At 40.3% G+C, this 14877-nt stretch overlaps 1 long non-coding RNA gene across 3 annotated transcripts; it reads right to left on the bottom strand.

Moving 5' to 3' along the window:
- Positions 1-5389: 5389 nt before the first annotated feature.
- On the bottom strand, positions 5390-14862 carry LOC310660093. Of its 3 annotated transcripts, none has more exons than XR_014503173.1 (4): positions 14747-14862; positions 13922-14087; positions 8470-11622; positions 5390-6904 (listed from the first exon to the last, which is right to left on the bottom strand). It is a non-coding gene; the product is annotated as an uncharacterized lncRNA (long non-coding RNA). The 3 variants fall into 3 exon arrangements; XR_014503175.1 differs by lacking the exon at positions 5390-6904 and having other exon boundaries at positions 7878-10963; positions 11297-11622; XR_014503174.1 differs by lacking the exon at positions 5390-6904 and having other exon boundaries at positions 7878-11622.
- Between the last annotated feature and the right edge of the window lie 15 nt (positions 14863-14877).

The raw sequence follows: 14877 nt of genomic DNA, 5'->3' as shown, positions 1-14877 counted from the left end.
TTTCTCCCAAGGAGCAGGCGTCTTTTAATTTCGTGACTGCTGTCACCATCTGCAGTGATCATGGAGCCCAAGAAAGTAAAATCTCTCACTGCCTCCATTTCTTCCCCTTCTATTTGCCAGGAGGTGATGGGCTCAGTGGCCATCATCTTCGTTTTTTTGATGTTGAGCTTCAGACCATATTTTGTGCTCTCCTCTTTCACCCTCATTAAAAGGTTCTTTAATTCCTCTTCACTTTCTGCCATCAAGGGTGTGTCATCTGCACAATACTGTGTATAGGATTGCACTGTTAAAATCTCATCTAGCCCTAAAAGTTGGACCTAAAATTGTCCTTCAGGCCTTGAAAATATTGAAGTTGTTGAAGACTATGGTTGCAGTTGATACCAAATTGAACTGTCATTCTTGGCAGCTGTTGATCACTTAGAGAAAGTTCTTTTCAGAAAGCCATAGCCAGAGCATATTTCAAATGAAACTTCTGTCTGTGTAGGCGATGGCATTAAGCAAATGGGACATATTATGAATGTCTCCTCCTTACCAGCCCTAGCTTCCAGAACAGGACTGGATCCAGGCACCACTAAATCAATACTGACTGTTTCGCTGGTTCAGGAACCCATAGGAACAGATCTGTAATCATGGCAAATGTAACAAATTCATTAGTTAATGGAAATGAAGGACTCTGGAATTCAAATTTACTTTACTGAATAAGTGGGAATGCAAGGTCCAATTTGGGGAAAGCCCAAAACTTTGGGAATACAGATGGAAATTAATGTAGAGAGTGGGGTTTTTCCCCTCTTTAACTCATTGCCTCCTTATAAGTAAAACTTGTTGAAATGTTTGGGCTCCATCCTGTTCTGCTAAACCAGGCATAGGGAGCCATTGGCCCTCCATATGTTGCTGAACTAAACTCCCATCATTCCTGACCATTCACCATGCTTCCTGAGACTGGTGGACAACATTAGGAAGTCAAAGGTTCCCCTCAGCTGTGCTAAACAAACAGATGAAGCTGCTGTGTTGGCTTCCTTATGGCTGTCTACTCTAAGTAATCCTGTGACCTGTTTTATTTCTATGAGCCATTATGTTATTCTGGGATACATAGTTCTACCTATCATGTTTATTATGGGGCTTACAGTAGCATCTGATATATATTTGGCACCCATTTTAAATATTAGCTTATATTTGGAACAATTAAATTGGAATATTATTTGCAATTCAATTTTATGTCTCTGCTTTAATTCCCTATGTACTTGGAAGCAATAGACACCACTCTTCACTTTTTGTAAAAGTATTGGTCTGTGTTCCCTGCATGAAAACCTAAAACAGCTTGAAGAGCTTTAGTTTGAAAATTGATCTAGCATATCTGGCTGCAATACGATCCCAATGTCACCATAAAAGCAGTGTAACTGCACAAATATTCAAGTTTCAAAGGATGGTGAATTCAGAGCACAGGCAAAAGGATAACCTCATGTATTTCAGAGGCAGCAATGGAGAGACAGGAGGACAGATAAGAACCTCATGGAGAGGCAGAGGTAGGGAAAGATGCATTTATGTCAGAGCAAGATGGTGTGGTTTAAAAAAAAAACCCCAGAAGAAGACCCACAAGGATGGGCCACTGAATCCATCCCCAGTCAGATTTTAGTCTGGTATGAGAGATGTAGAAGTTTATTGATATACATTAATGGAAAGGTGGGATGCACAACCTTCAAAGAAATGTGATTTATATAATGAAAAAAGTCTAATGCAGTGGTATTTCTGTGGAAAGATGGGCTATTCTTGTTGGTCCTTGTCTGGTGGAGGTGAGGGTGGGAAGAGTGTTCTGGAGTGGCTCAGTAGTGTAGTGCCAATCCACTAAAGCACTCTTTTCCATACTTCTGATATATAAAGCATACTTCTCCTGATGGAAAGTACTGCACCTATGAATCTAAACATAATGACACCAGGTGAACCTCACTGGGGAAGCTGTTTCATGACTGCGGTACCAGAGTTAAAAAAAAAAAAAAAAACTTTCTCAAAAGTTTGTTTTATCTCACCTCTGAAAGGAAGATGCATTCAGAAAAGGGAATCTGAAAGCACCACATGGTGGATATGAGAGTGAGGGGTTCTTCAAGTAACGGGATCCAAAGTAGTTTGGGCTTTAACAGGACATACTAGCAGTTATTTGAGAAGAAAGTAGGGTGGATTTATTAGTCAGTGGTTAGAGTGTTGGACTAGGACCTGGGAAACCAGGTTTCAAAGCCCAACTCAGCCACAAAGCTTACCAAGAGACCTTGGCCCAGTCTCTGTCCCTGAACCTAACCTACTGAGAGGGGAAGAATTATGTGAGATCCTTGGTGAAAAGGTAGGGAATTATTAATAGAAGGAGGAGGAAGAGGCTTCAAAAACCACCTAATTTTCGACTGGGGGGTTGCATTCTAGGCCCAATTCAAAGTACTTGCATTAGTGTTTAAAGCCCTAAACAACAAAGACCCCAAATATCTGAAAGACCACTTCCTTCACCATAGACTGTCTTGGGTGCTAAGATCAGCGGAGGGGCACACTTGATGACTCCACCCCCAAGGACCCACTTTATGTTTTGTGATTGCATGTTGTTGCTGTTGGTGGTGGTGGTGGTGTTGACATCCATCTGTCTTGAGAGATAAGGGGTGAAGTGAAACTGCTGCATTAGCAGCACCGAAGTAACCTCCCCAAGGTTCAAGCCTGAGTGGTGTGCATGAACGCCCTGGGCTGTCCAAGACAACACACACACACCCCTTCGCCTTGCAGATGTGGTCCAAAGGAAAGCAGAACAATACATTGGCACAAATTATTGGCTGCAGGAGTTGCCATTAAAGGTAAAGGGACCCCTTACCGTTAGGTCCAGTCATGGCCGACTCTGGGGGTGCGGCGCTCATCTCGCTTTATTGGCCGAGGGAGCCGGCATACAGCTTCCGGGTCATGTGGCCAGCATGACTAAGCTGCTTCTGGTGAACCAGAGCAGCGCACGGAAATGGAAACCAGAGCAGCGCACGGAAACGCCGTTTACCTTCCCGCCGGAGCGGTACCTATTTATCTACTTGCACTTTGACATGCTTTCGAACTGCTAGGTTGGCAGGAGCAGGGACCGAGCAGCAGGAGCTCACCCCATCGCGGGGATTCGAACTGCTGACCTGATCGGCAAGTCTTAGGCTCTGTGGTTTAACCCACAGCGCCACCCGGGTCCTGATTGAGTTGCCATTAGGAGGCATCTAATGTTTCTCTCTTTTTTGTAAGTTTTTAAAACTGTTTTAAATGTTTTATTTTAAATTGTTGTAACCCATCTTGGGATCTGAGTGTGAAAGAAAGGTAATAAATTAAAATAATAAGAATAATACCAACATATGTCAACACTGTAAGGAGATCAGGGCTTCCCGTTTTACCACACCATAGTTCTCGTCACACATGACTTCAGCTACAGTGCATTTCCGTAGGACAGGAAGGCAATCACGCTGGAAACCAAGTGTGACCAAAGGACAAATTGGTGTACAAACATATAAAAATATGCTTGCTTTCTCATAAAAATATATTCATGTGAGAACATGGACTGGAATTAATGGAACTTAAGAGTCAACAGAGCTATATTTGGCACTAATTAATTCTAGAAAAGAAAGGGGTTTAGTTTTCTGACATAATAGTCTATTACATTACAGTGTTCATTAAATGAGGAAATGAAAATAATAGAGCTTTAAATACCTTTTATTATCTCACCCTGCCTACAATAATAATGCTATGGGAATCTCAGCTTTTTAGACAATCTAGCTACCTTTAAAGAATGTTTGTTTGACTCATAGCCTACATGTAAATAGGAAGGGGGGGGGGACGTTTATCCCTCCTATTTTCAGTCTACAAAACTGTTTGGCCCAGGCAAGCTGAGCCAATATGACAAGTTTTTTTTTTAATACATTGGTATTTTTATATTCCTCTGCCCCCCACAGAAAAGCTCCCAAAGTTTACATCCAATGCCAACACTGTGTTCAGCATAGCTCATAATGCACGCAGTTTGTATGTTTCACACTCACCTCACACTGAGGCCTTGTCCACACCAGTTTACTGAGTATTTACAGTTGTTTTTATTCCCATTTCATTTGTGTACTCCACGTGACACTCCCCTCAAACATCAGCCTTGATGTTTCCCCCCTGAAAATTCTGGTTTACCTGATATGGAAATAATCCAGTAAATTGGGAAAAATTGGGTTCCAAATCTTCCTAATGTTTAGTTAGAATCACCTGTGTTGTAACTTGAGGCCATTGTGTCAGGTCCTCCCATGTGGAGCAGCATAAAACAAGCTTGTTCTCCGTCTTCCATGTGACAACCCCTCAGATATTTGAACATGGCTATCTTATCACCTCTCAGCAGGGCTAGCCGACCCATGAGGCAAGGTGAGGCAACTGCTTCAGGCAGCAGGATCCACGGGGGCAAAGGATCTGGCCTCCAAGGAATGCATTGCCCGCTGCTTCCGCCACTATTACAGTATCAGCAATGGCTGTGGAGAACTCCTTGGAGGCCAGATCCGCTGCCTCAGCACCAGCCCCTAAAATGCTGCCTCTACTGTGGCCTCTTGGTGAACAGGATGTGCTGCTGGTCTCTCCCCCCACCCCCACCCTATAGGAGGAAATGGTGGGGGCTGCCCTCGGGGGTTTCCTGGGGTCTACACCTGGCCAGCATGATTCAGAGTGGGCCCCTTTCCACCCCCCACACCCCATGACAGCCTTTAATTCCCCCTTCAACCATCGGGTAAGGTTGATCTGATTCCCTTCCCTTGTTCCTGATGTAGATCTTCACTCTTGATCCTACTGTAGATCTTCAAGCATCCCTTCTTCCCTGTCTGAGGGCGGCACCATTTTGTCTTGGACCAGCCAAAATGTCTTGGACCAGCCCTGCCTCTCAGTCTCCTCTGGGCTAAACATACCCAACATACCCAAGTCCTTACTTTCCAGACTCTTGATCATCTTGATCACTCTCCTCTGCACATTTTCCAGCTTGTTAATATCCTTCTTAAATTATGGCACCCAGAACTGGACACAGAATTCAAGGTGGGAATACTATTCCAAAGCAGAATAGGGCAATGCTATCACTTTCCTTGATCTGAACACTATACTTCTGTTGAAGTGGCCTAGAATAGCATTAGGGGTTTTTTGCTGCTGCATCACACTCTTGACGCATGTTAAGCTTGTGGTCTACTAAGACTCTTAGATCCTTTTCACATGTACTATTGGGAAGCCAGGTGTCCCCCATCTTATATTTGTGCAGCTAGTTATTCCTGCCTAAGTGTAGTTATGTTACATGTTCTTGCTTTTAAATGCATGTCATTTATGATTATGTAAGCTGCAGATGTGGCCTATAAATAAAGAAATAGAAATGATGGTGACAGAGATGATGTAGGCATCCATCAAGTTGCATTTTATTCAGCAACAGCCAGTCAGTTTATTATCACTATTGAGTAGACTCAGTCCCCATTGGGTTGTTTTGAGGATCCTTCCACTTTTCCCTCTCTAAATGATCTGATATGCTTCTGCAAACCTCAGGGTTACCCCAAGCCTGATAATAATTCCCTCTTATGCATAGGTGTTGTCATTTTGGCTACAAAAATGGCACCCACATCAGGAGCAAAGGAAATGATTGGAAAATAAGTGCAGAACCCTGACAGGAACTCTCTACATAACTCTGACTGATTTTACGTATGTTGAGCTGTCCCATCATGAATACAACTTGGGATAATACAGTATACCCGTTTTTAGACTATCCAAGCAGTTTGAATATAGGCTGCTCAGAGCTGTTTTTATAATCAGGCTTACAGGGCTATCTGACTTCCAGTCATGCAGAATTTTGAAGGAAAGCTTTTTGCTGACCTTTCTACTTCTTTTTGTGTAAAGATTTTCAAATGAATTTGAAGCGCATAAAAATGGTTTTTCATTTCAGTGGCTTTAACCAGCATAGAGTAGCATAGTAATATTTTCATGAGCTGAACATTAGTTTAATTCAGAAACAGCTTGTCTGGTCTTTTCTCCAAATAGAGATTGACCAGTTTAGTCAGTTAACTGATCAGTTAACACATTAAAAACTATAGTAAGTATGCTGAAATGGGTGACATCTGGAACATATTTAACCATGCTTAAATAAGGAGGTAATTTCACTGGGCAAACTAAACCACAGCAATTGTTTGTTTACTGAAATAAGTGTGTGTGTGTGCGTGTGTGTGTGTGTGTGTGTCCAGAGAACTGCACACTTAAAAATATCCTTTATTGGTTTTGTAAATGAGAACATAACAGGACCCCCTTTCATCCAATTATATGTTTTTTAACACTGGCACTAGCAGTAAATATCTTTGCCCAGGTTATAGCCTGTGATTAAGGATCAATTAATGAATTCAGACCAAATTAAAATGAAACGCTAGGCAAAATAAATGCAAGCTGACAGCAAAGGATACTAAAAAGAATTTGAGGAGCTCATTGCTAAAATATTTAAGGCCATAAAATTAATAATCTTTAAATATGCTAATAACAGGAGACTGGTTAGAGAGGCAGTTGGACCCTTGAATGGCAAGGGAGTTGAAGATGCACTAAAGGAGGATAATGAGATTGCAAAGAATCTGAAGAGAATATGTAAAATAAAATGAAAACCAGAATCAAAACATTCTAACACAAATAATATCACTGCAGTTTCTCTTTACACCACTAAGGTACCATTTCCCCAACGCTCTGACTTGGCATGAGATGGTTATCCGAATCCGAATCTGATTTCTCACAATTGTTGCTAGGAAGTGGAGAAAATGCATGGAAACTATTCGAAGCTGTCGCAAGTGTTCCTTCATGTTCTTTGAAATGTGGCAGGTCCTTCCTTCCACACCCGGCACAGCAATTATCGCTTCTTTTTCCTCTGTTTGTGTTTCAAAGGCTTGAAATTAAATAACGAGATATTAGTCACTGACTTATTAAGACCTGTCTTGTGCTCTTATGCTTAAAGTCTTTCCCTGTTTTAACAACACTTTCAGGGATACTTCAGCTGTGGTCTACAAACCAGTTCAGCCAAAGAATGCATATAAACCAGTTAGAACCACTGATGATGAACCCGTGGTGACAACTTGTTTTTAGTTTAGTCAGAGAAACATGGGAAGCTGCTTTATACTGAATCAGGTTTTGGTCCATCTCGGGTTCCAGCCCCATGTTGGGCAAAAGATTCCTGCATTGCAGGGGGTTGGGCCAGATGAGCCTTGGGGTCCCTTCCAACTCTGCAATTCTATTATTCTAAGCTCAGTATTGTCTACATTGACTGGCAACAGTTCTCCAGCCCTACTTGGACATCCTGCAGATTGAGATTGGGATCTTCCAGTGAGCTTGTGCCGTTTTTCATTTGCTACGGAAATGTTATATTTCATCATAGCACACAATACATGCTTCTGTCCTTAGTTTTTTTCATCAGTTTCTTTTGCTCCAGAGCAGTGATTCAGATTATCCTTTGAAGATACCCATATAATAACTATGTTTTGCCCCATGGAGCAGCTTTGGTGTAGATCCATTTCAGTTGGAAAAAGGAATATGGGGAAGCATTAAAACACTTTCCCCCAGTGTCCTCCCCCAGACTGCTTTCTTAAAAAAATACTATTTATTTATTTTTTTAATCAGCAGGATGTCTCACACTATATGTAGTTTGACCCTTAGGTTTAGGAGAAGTCTAGCAAATCTATTCAACAGCTGTTGTTGTTATTGTTGTTGAGAGAAAGAAATGTATTGTATTAGTGCAAAGGGTTGGTTTTTTAAAAATGAAACATGAAGTTCTTGGTCCTTAAACTGCTCTTCCCTTATTTTCTTGGTTTGGATTGAAGGTTACAAATTAGTTTGACATCATTGCAGGCAGCATACTTGGGCCAATTCTCTAGCTTTTTATCAAATTAAATAAAAGTTTTTGAGAGATAAATCAGAAGAGTATACATTCTTGCGTTAAGACTTTGATAGTTTAAGTCAATGAGAATGGTTTAAAGCCAGCTTGTCCTCACAATCCAAAATGCTTTTAAAGTGGATGAACTGAAGGAATGATGAGCAACCCACACAACAGCAAGAGTAGCTTTTGCAGGCAAGCATCGCCCAGAAACAACTAAGTGAACAGCCAACAGTTAACTGTGTTTGTGCTCTTTGCTCCCTTCTGGCTGTCTGAAGATGGCATATTGAATTATGTGGGTGATGCCACCAGGGCAGTTCACACAAGACATTACTTTCTTTGTGAATCTTCCATTACGTATCTATTCATTACCATTTGGAAATTTGGACACTGTGTAGCAAGAATTTGTAGCAATTTTTCCAGCTGTCAAGATCACAAGTACAGTATTGCTGAGGCTGCACCCATTACAGCTTAGTTCCCACTGTCATCCAAGATACATTACATTACATTACATTACATTACATTACATTACATTACATTGATGAGCTGGCTCTTTGTAGTGCTGGGTTCAAAGGCTGGCTTACCTTTTTGTTCATTTATGAATCACTTCCCGTGAAACACCCCAAAGCTATCAACAATAAAAACATCAGCAATAAGAAGATATATAAAAACAATTTCTAGCCCAATGCAGATAAAGACTACTCAGCATCACTTGGAGAAATAGAAGTGTGAACTGAGCTTTTTATGGTTTTAATAAACTCAAATTAGATCAGCTCAAATCCCTTCCTGCCCCATACGATTGACTCAGTGGTGGAAGATTTTTGTAACTTATTTATTTTTTAAAGGAAACTATGCCTTCATTGAAAAAGTGTAAGAGAGAGGAAGCACTGGCAATAGTCCCAGATGTATCAATGCTGCCTGCATGAGGATGTGATGCCAAATAACAAGAAGTCTAGATTTGAAATGTGCATTTCTAATTCACTGTGACACAGAACAATTAATAGTCCATACTTCATTAGTCATAGCAATTGCATTAATTCTGGTAACAACAAAGGTAGCAAAATTCCACTAAGACTAATTTCCTAGCACAATGTCAGCTATCCACCTTCTGGAGGCTCTGAACCTTAACCAGCCCTCTAAGAGGGAAACAAAGCTGGGCTGGAAGTGGAAGGCTTCTCATTGTAGGTGTACAAATGTTGCAGCGTGTGTTCCATTTCTTACATAAGTCTCTGGGCAGCAAAAGCAGCAGGTGGCTACAGAGCTGAAGAGAACAGTAAGCTTGGCAAGGCAGCAGTGGGTGAGACGGCTGGACTGGGGAAGGAATACTTGGATGAGCCACCTACTAGAAGCACCTAGGGAAGGTCCATCAGGCTGAGGGGACTCTATAATCCCACAAAGATCCACCTATAACTAAGCAACCCAAGGAACATCAGAGCTAATGAAGAGTTGAGTCCCCCCACCAACATCAGTGGAAGCTACTTCATCAGGGCAAATGGGGCACTGCCTCCATCTGCCCTCAGCCAGCCCCCACCTGCCTGCCTTCTTTCTTACAACCAATCCAAGGGGGTAGCCCTATCTATCAGATTTCTCCTGCTTGGTCTCAGTAATGCCTTTTAGAACTTAGCATGGAGGAGGATGGGGGACAAAAAGCAGAATTAGTTGACTCTGCTTGTCATTGGTTCCAGCTCCACCCTCTATTGGTCTCCTTGCCTTTCATCTTACCAAACTCACTGGGCACCAGCCATCACCACCTCGCATCCTGGCAGAGAGCAGGATTAGGAGGTTGGAAAGGAGGGATTTCCTTCCTGAGATGTCAGATGACCAGCTTTCAACCCTGCCTTTTGACTTAAAAGGAGAAACAACCTGACATAAACTTCTTTTCTTTTAGCTAGGTGAAAAAGCAGTGGTAACCCAACATATTTCCAGTAGAGAAAATAATTAACACGGCATATATGGAGGAATACACAATGGTTTATTTCAGGACAACATTCCTTTGGGCAAAATTACTTACTTATTTGTAACATGCCATTATCTATTTACGTATTAATGAAGAGAGTGTGGATTTTGTAATTAAACTCATTCGGTGACCAGAGAAGCATTGCTTGATTTCTCATACAATCTTGATGGAGTAAAAGTGATTAATAACTACTGTGGAAAGTGTCTGTGCAGTTTCTGTATCAAATAACCTGGAGCAATTCTGAAACTTCATGTAGCTATCCTTTCCCTAAAAATCACAGACATTAAACTTGTTCCCAAGTATACATACTCTTTCAGATACAGGCATCTAAGTACATATTTTAAATGTGCATTTGATTATATGCACAATGAGCATAATAAAGGATGATTATATGAAGATTTACTGACAAACTAAGAATGATGAAGACTCAAATATATCCAATGCAAACATTCAGTTTGGCATTACTCATAGAGCAATGCTCTTCGAGTGCAGCTTCCAAATTTAAATATTCATATGTGATATTTACCAGGTTTGTTTAGTATATTTGTTAAATTTAACTCCAACATTTCCTTTAGCTTCAGTTAGAATATGGTGTATATATGACACCATAAGGCAAATGTGGAGAGACTGTCATGAAAAGGGTACTTTGCAGCAACCTGACCCCTGGGTGGAAGCATTTTAATGTCTTTGAAAGGGCTGTGTGCATAGCCTCATCTGTTAAATCAAAGTGGGAAACTGAGCATCCTGCACCCAGTTGGGCGCATGCTTCCCCAAACAGATGGGGATATAAATGGGGAAGTCTGCTTCCTTGAATAAAGTGCATGAGCTGGCTTTGGACAAGAATCTTTATTAGGTTATAGTTTTCAATTTTCTGTTGTTTTCATCTTAAATTATGTCACACAATTATTGCTTTCAATTGTGTATTCAATATTAAAAATAAAATTCTACATAAATAGTCAGTTTGTGAAACGTTGAAATATTAATTTAGAACAAATGGTGTCCAAGTTGCACAGACTCTGTTTTCTGCTCCTTTCTGCAGTTGTGTCCATTCTCACAAGAATGTAGGGAGGCATCCCTGCCACCATAGAGACAGGGCTGCCTTCCCACCAACTCATTTGTACCTGTGAATGAAGGCAGGGAAGAGGGGTGTCACCCTGGCAAATAAGGCAGTGCTTCCTGCTTAGCACTACATGTGACTTGCCTTCCCACTCTCACCACCCCCTGCACAGTGTCCCCTCCATCCCTCCACACCAGAGATGGGCAGATGTGGAGATACGTCCAGAAGTGTCTTGTCAGATGAGGGAAAGCTGCTGGTCAGTTGCTGTTGCTTACTTGGAGAAACAGGGAAAGGGGCGGGGATCTCAGTGCAGTGCAAACTCAATTGTGAAGTGAATCCAGTGGGCCTGCAAGTGTGTTTGCATTGTGCCAACCTCTCTGCCACAACAGCAACTTACCTGCCAAAGCTTCCTGTGGCTGTTATGGGTGGTGTTTCATTTTGATGGTATAATGCAAGGGTTCCCTAACTGTGGTCCATGGACCGTTAGTGCTCCACGAGGTTCATCAGGTGGTCACACGTCTGAAAAAATACAATTAAAAATAATACAGCACCTGGCACAGTGCATTAAAGTTGCATTAAGTGGTCTGCCATGACCCTCAGAAATTTTTAAGTGGTCTGCAGGATGAAAAAAATGGGAACCACAGGCATGATGTATTCTTATTAATGTTTTCAAATGTCTTGTAATTTGCTTGGAGGCTTTCAGGTAACAGGCAACTAACAAGTCTAATAAACAGAGTAGAGTATTTATTTATTTTGGTCAATAACCAGTTGAGTCTAATAAACATTAACAATTATTATTGATAACAATGATAATCAGCTAGATTAGCAGGTGTATACTTTCTTACATTTTTATAAATGATGAAGACTATGATGTGATACAAAATGTAAGTGAAAATAGAAATGGCTGAAGAATGTGGAATATTTAAACATGTACCAAGTTGTACACATACTATATTAGCTACAACTTGCATTTCACTATAAAGTCCTGGATACGAAGATACCTTATCCCAGGTCAGACTATTACTTAAACCACTCATGAAAGATTGTCATTGATGTCACCTTTACAATTTTCAGGTAAGAAGTTTTTGTAATTCCTATCATAAATGTCTTCCATTGCCTCGCTTGTCCACCAGTTGTTATTTCCTTCCAACGTGGTACGGTCATAAGAAATAGTTTTGTCAAATGGAATAAGCATCACTATAGTTCAAAATAGCATATTAAAAGAAGTACTTACATTAGCTAAGTATTCCTTAACAGCAAGTTGATAGATCTGATTTTGCTTTAAATACCATCCTTTAATTTTTACAGAGTCTTTTAAAATGCACTGGTTCTGCATTTGGATCAAATCCAAATTCTATTCCTGCTACTTGAGGAAACCTAAATGTTAATAAAAACAGTTTATATTTTATATTATGATGAATAAACTCACACATTAATATTCTCCACATTTCAGCCCTCTTTCAAAATCAATACAATCTATTCCTCCATGTGCTAACATTTAACACACATTGATTAATAATGCTATGCAGATAACAGTTCCTGCTCCACCTCTGTGAGCTCCTTCTCTAGCCTTCCTCTAATTTCAGCTACCCCTAGTGCACTACCCAAGAAGCCTGCCTTGACCTATTAAATTTAGCAAGACACTCTAGTTTCCAAACATGAAATACAGCACAGAGCACAGATGTTTGGAATGTACACAGGCAGGAGCCGATTAAAGCAAGTGTGAGACTGAAAGAACTTTGCACACAGCTGCACTGGGTTTCAGAACAAATCTGCATGGGGTTCATACAGAGCTGGCATGGGAATTGTGCTCCAATTGCTAGCTGAGAGGCACAGCAAAGCCTTGTCTCACTCTCTTTTGCGTTAAAGTGCAACTGGCTATTTGTCTTCCATAAAAAAGTGGTTTGCCACATACGGTAGGTGCAAAACATAATGTTTAGTGCAGCCTCTGGCATTCTTATCTCCACGAGGAGGTTTCTAACTCTCATTATTGTAGGCAAAGCATACGCTCTACCACTGACCTATGTCCCTCTCCCCAAGCCGTTGATACTTTTGATTCAAGAGTTGGTTCATATGCAATCACATATACGGATGGACAAATCTGTCAAGATTCTCATTTTTCCATTCTTAAGTTCAATTCTCCACATTTCTGTATCAGTTTGCAAAACATTTTTAAATATTAATTTCTCCTAATGTATACATTTTATATTCCTAATATACAAATTTGTGCAAAGCAATTTTCCTTAATATAATACATTTCAGTATGTTTTTCTCATGAATATATGCATTCTTATGCACAGTTTATTGCAGTGTATGCACTTTTATACACCTTACAGTCGTACCTCATCTCCCGAACACCTTGGGAATCGGACGTTCCAGCTCCCAAACAATCAAAAACCGGAAGTGACTGTTCCGGTTTGTGAACTTTTTTTGGAAGCCAAACATCTGGCGTGGCTTTCACTATTGTTTCCTGTGCACCTGCACAATTGGAAACCAATTGGAAGCCGTGCCTTGGTTTCCGAACATTTCAGAAGTCAAACAGACTTCTGGAACGGATTCCATTCGACTTTCGAGGTACGACTGTACTTGATTGGGGAACTACATCACAAAATTCTCAGAAGCTCACATTTCAAAAGATGGGTGTATTTCAATTGTTTCAGAAAGTAAACTTGGTAGGTTCACCTTTAAAATGCAAATAGGATCCAGTTTCTCCCCCATTCCTATATTGGATGCCAAGATTCTGTGAAAGTGAAACTAAATGCTGGCAAAGTCCTTCTCCTGGCAACAAAGGAGGAGGGGAGGGGAAGCATGCAAATCCAGGCCTTCGCTTCAGCTCATTCCAGCTAATGTGCATAGCACTAAACCATAGTTTAGTGTAACATAAATTCAGACAGTAAGAATAGTATAATTTGCATGCAATATGGAAATTGATAAATGCTGACTGTTACAACATTAAAAATCCATTTTCAGAGGAGTTCAGGAGTCGGAGGAAGAGGCACTTAAAAAAATATATACTTCATACCTTCCATCAAGAGCTGGGTATCTATAAACTCCATTTTCAAGAGCTTCCAGCAGTTGTTTGCCTGTCACTCTGAAGACGAGAAGGGCATCAATAAAGGGAAGAATATTCAAAAGGTCATGCATTGTAAAGTCTCCTGCTGGGTGTATTCGATTTGAGTGAAGTGTTCCTATAAAAATCAAAATGAAATCACCAACCAAAATTGCAACACTGTTTTGTGAAACTGAACAGATAAACAATTAATGTTGTTTTATTTAAACAGTAGTGATGCTGGTTCAGTATTTCAGTGGGAAAATGTTTAAGTCAGGGCACAGGAGGCTACATGGGGGTTGGGATTGGTGAAAATAAAGTATCATGCCTTGAATAAACAGTAATGATTTTCACTAGTGTAAAGCCACCACTGGATACCTTTGCCTTTCTAACTTTTATTACTAGATTTTGAAAATTTGAGATAGCAGGCTATTTGCCATAGTCTTGGAGTCTGGCTTCCAGCTTTCTTTTTTTTAAAGCAAGAGATGTATTTGGGAAAGGTTACTGTGTTAATAATTCAATTATTAGGTTTAGTTACTAATGATGCTGTTTTGTGGAGTTTATTGTAGTATTGCATTGGAATTTTATCTGACTTATATTTATTTTCCCATTAAATATGCTGCTTTAAATGTGTCTTTTATATGAGATCTTCATCTGTAGTGTTTAGTTTTGATATTTTGTAATTTTTATTACATGCTGTAACTTACATTGTATGCATGCTTTGAGGGTTTCTTTTTAAAAAATATAAAGCAGTATAGAAATGATATGAATCAATTGATGAAAAAATTAAAAGGCCACCTGAATTAAGCAATGCTACATCTTGCATGAATAGCTTCCAGCATTGCATTAGCTAGTGGATTTCCCAAATTTCTCTCCATCTTCTAACTTTTTTGACACAGCCATCTAAATGAACATCATTTAAGATTCTA

Source organism: Podarcis tiliguerta (assembly GCF_965153285.1).
Source record: "Podarcis tiliguerta genome assembly, chromosome: 11".
Classification (NCBI taxonomy): Eukaryota; Metazoa; Chordata; class Lepidosauria; order Squamata; family Lacertidae; genus Podarcis; species Podarcis tiliguerta.
This window is presented reverse-complemented; position numbering and strand designations above follow the sequence as displayed.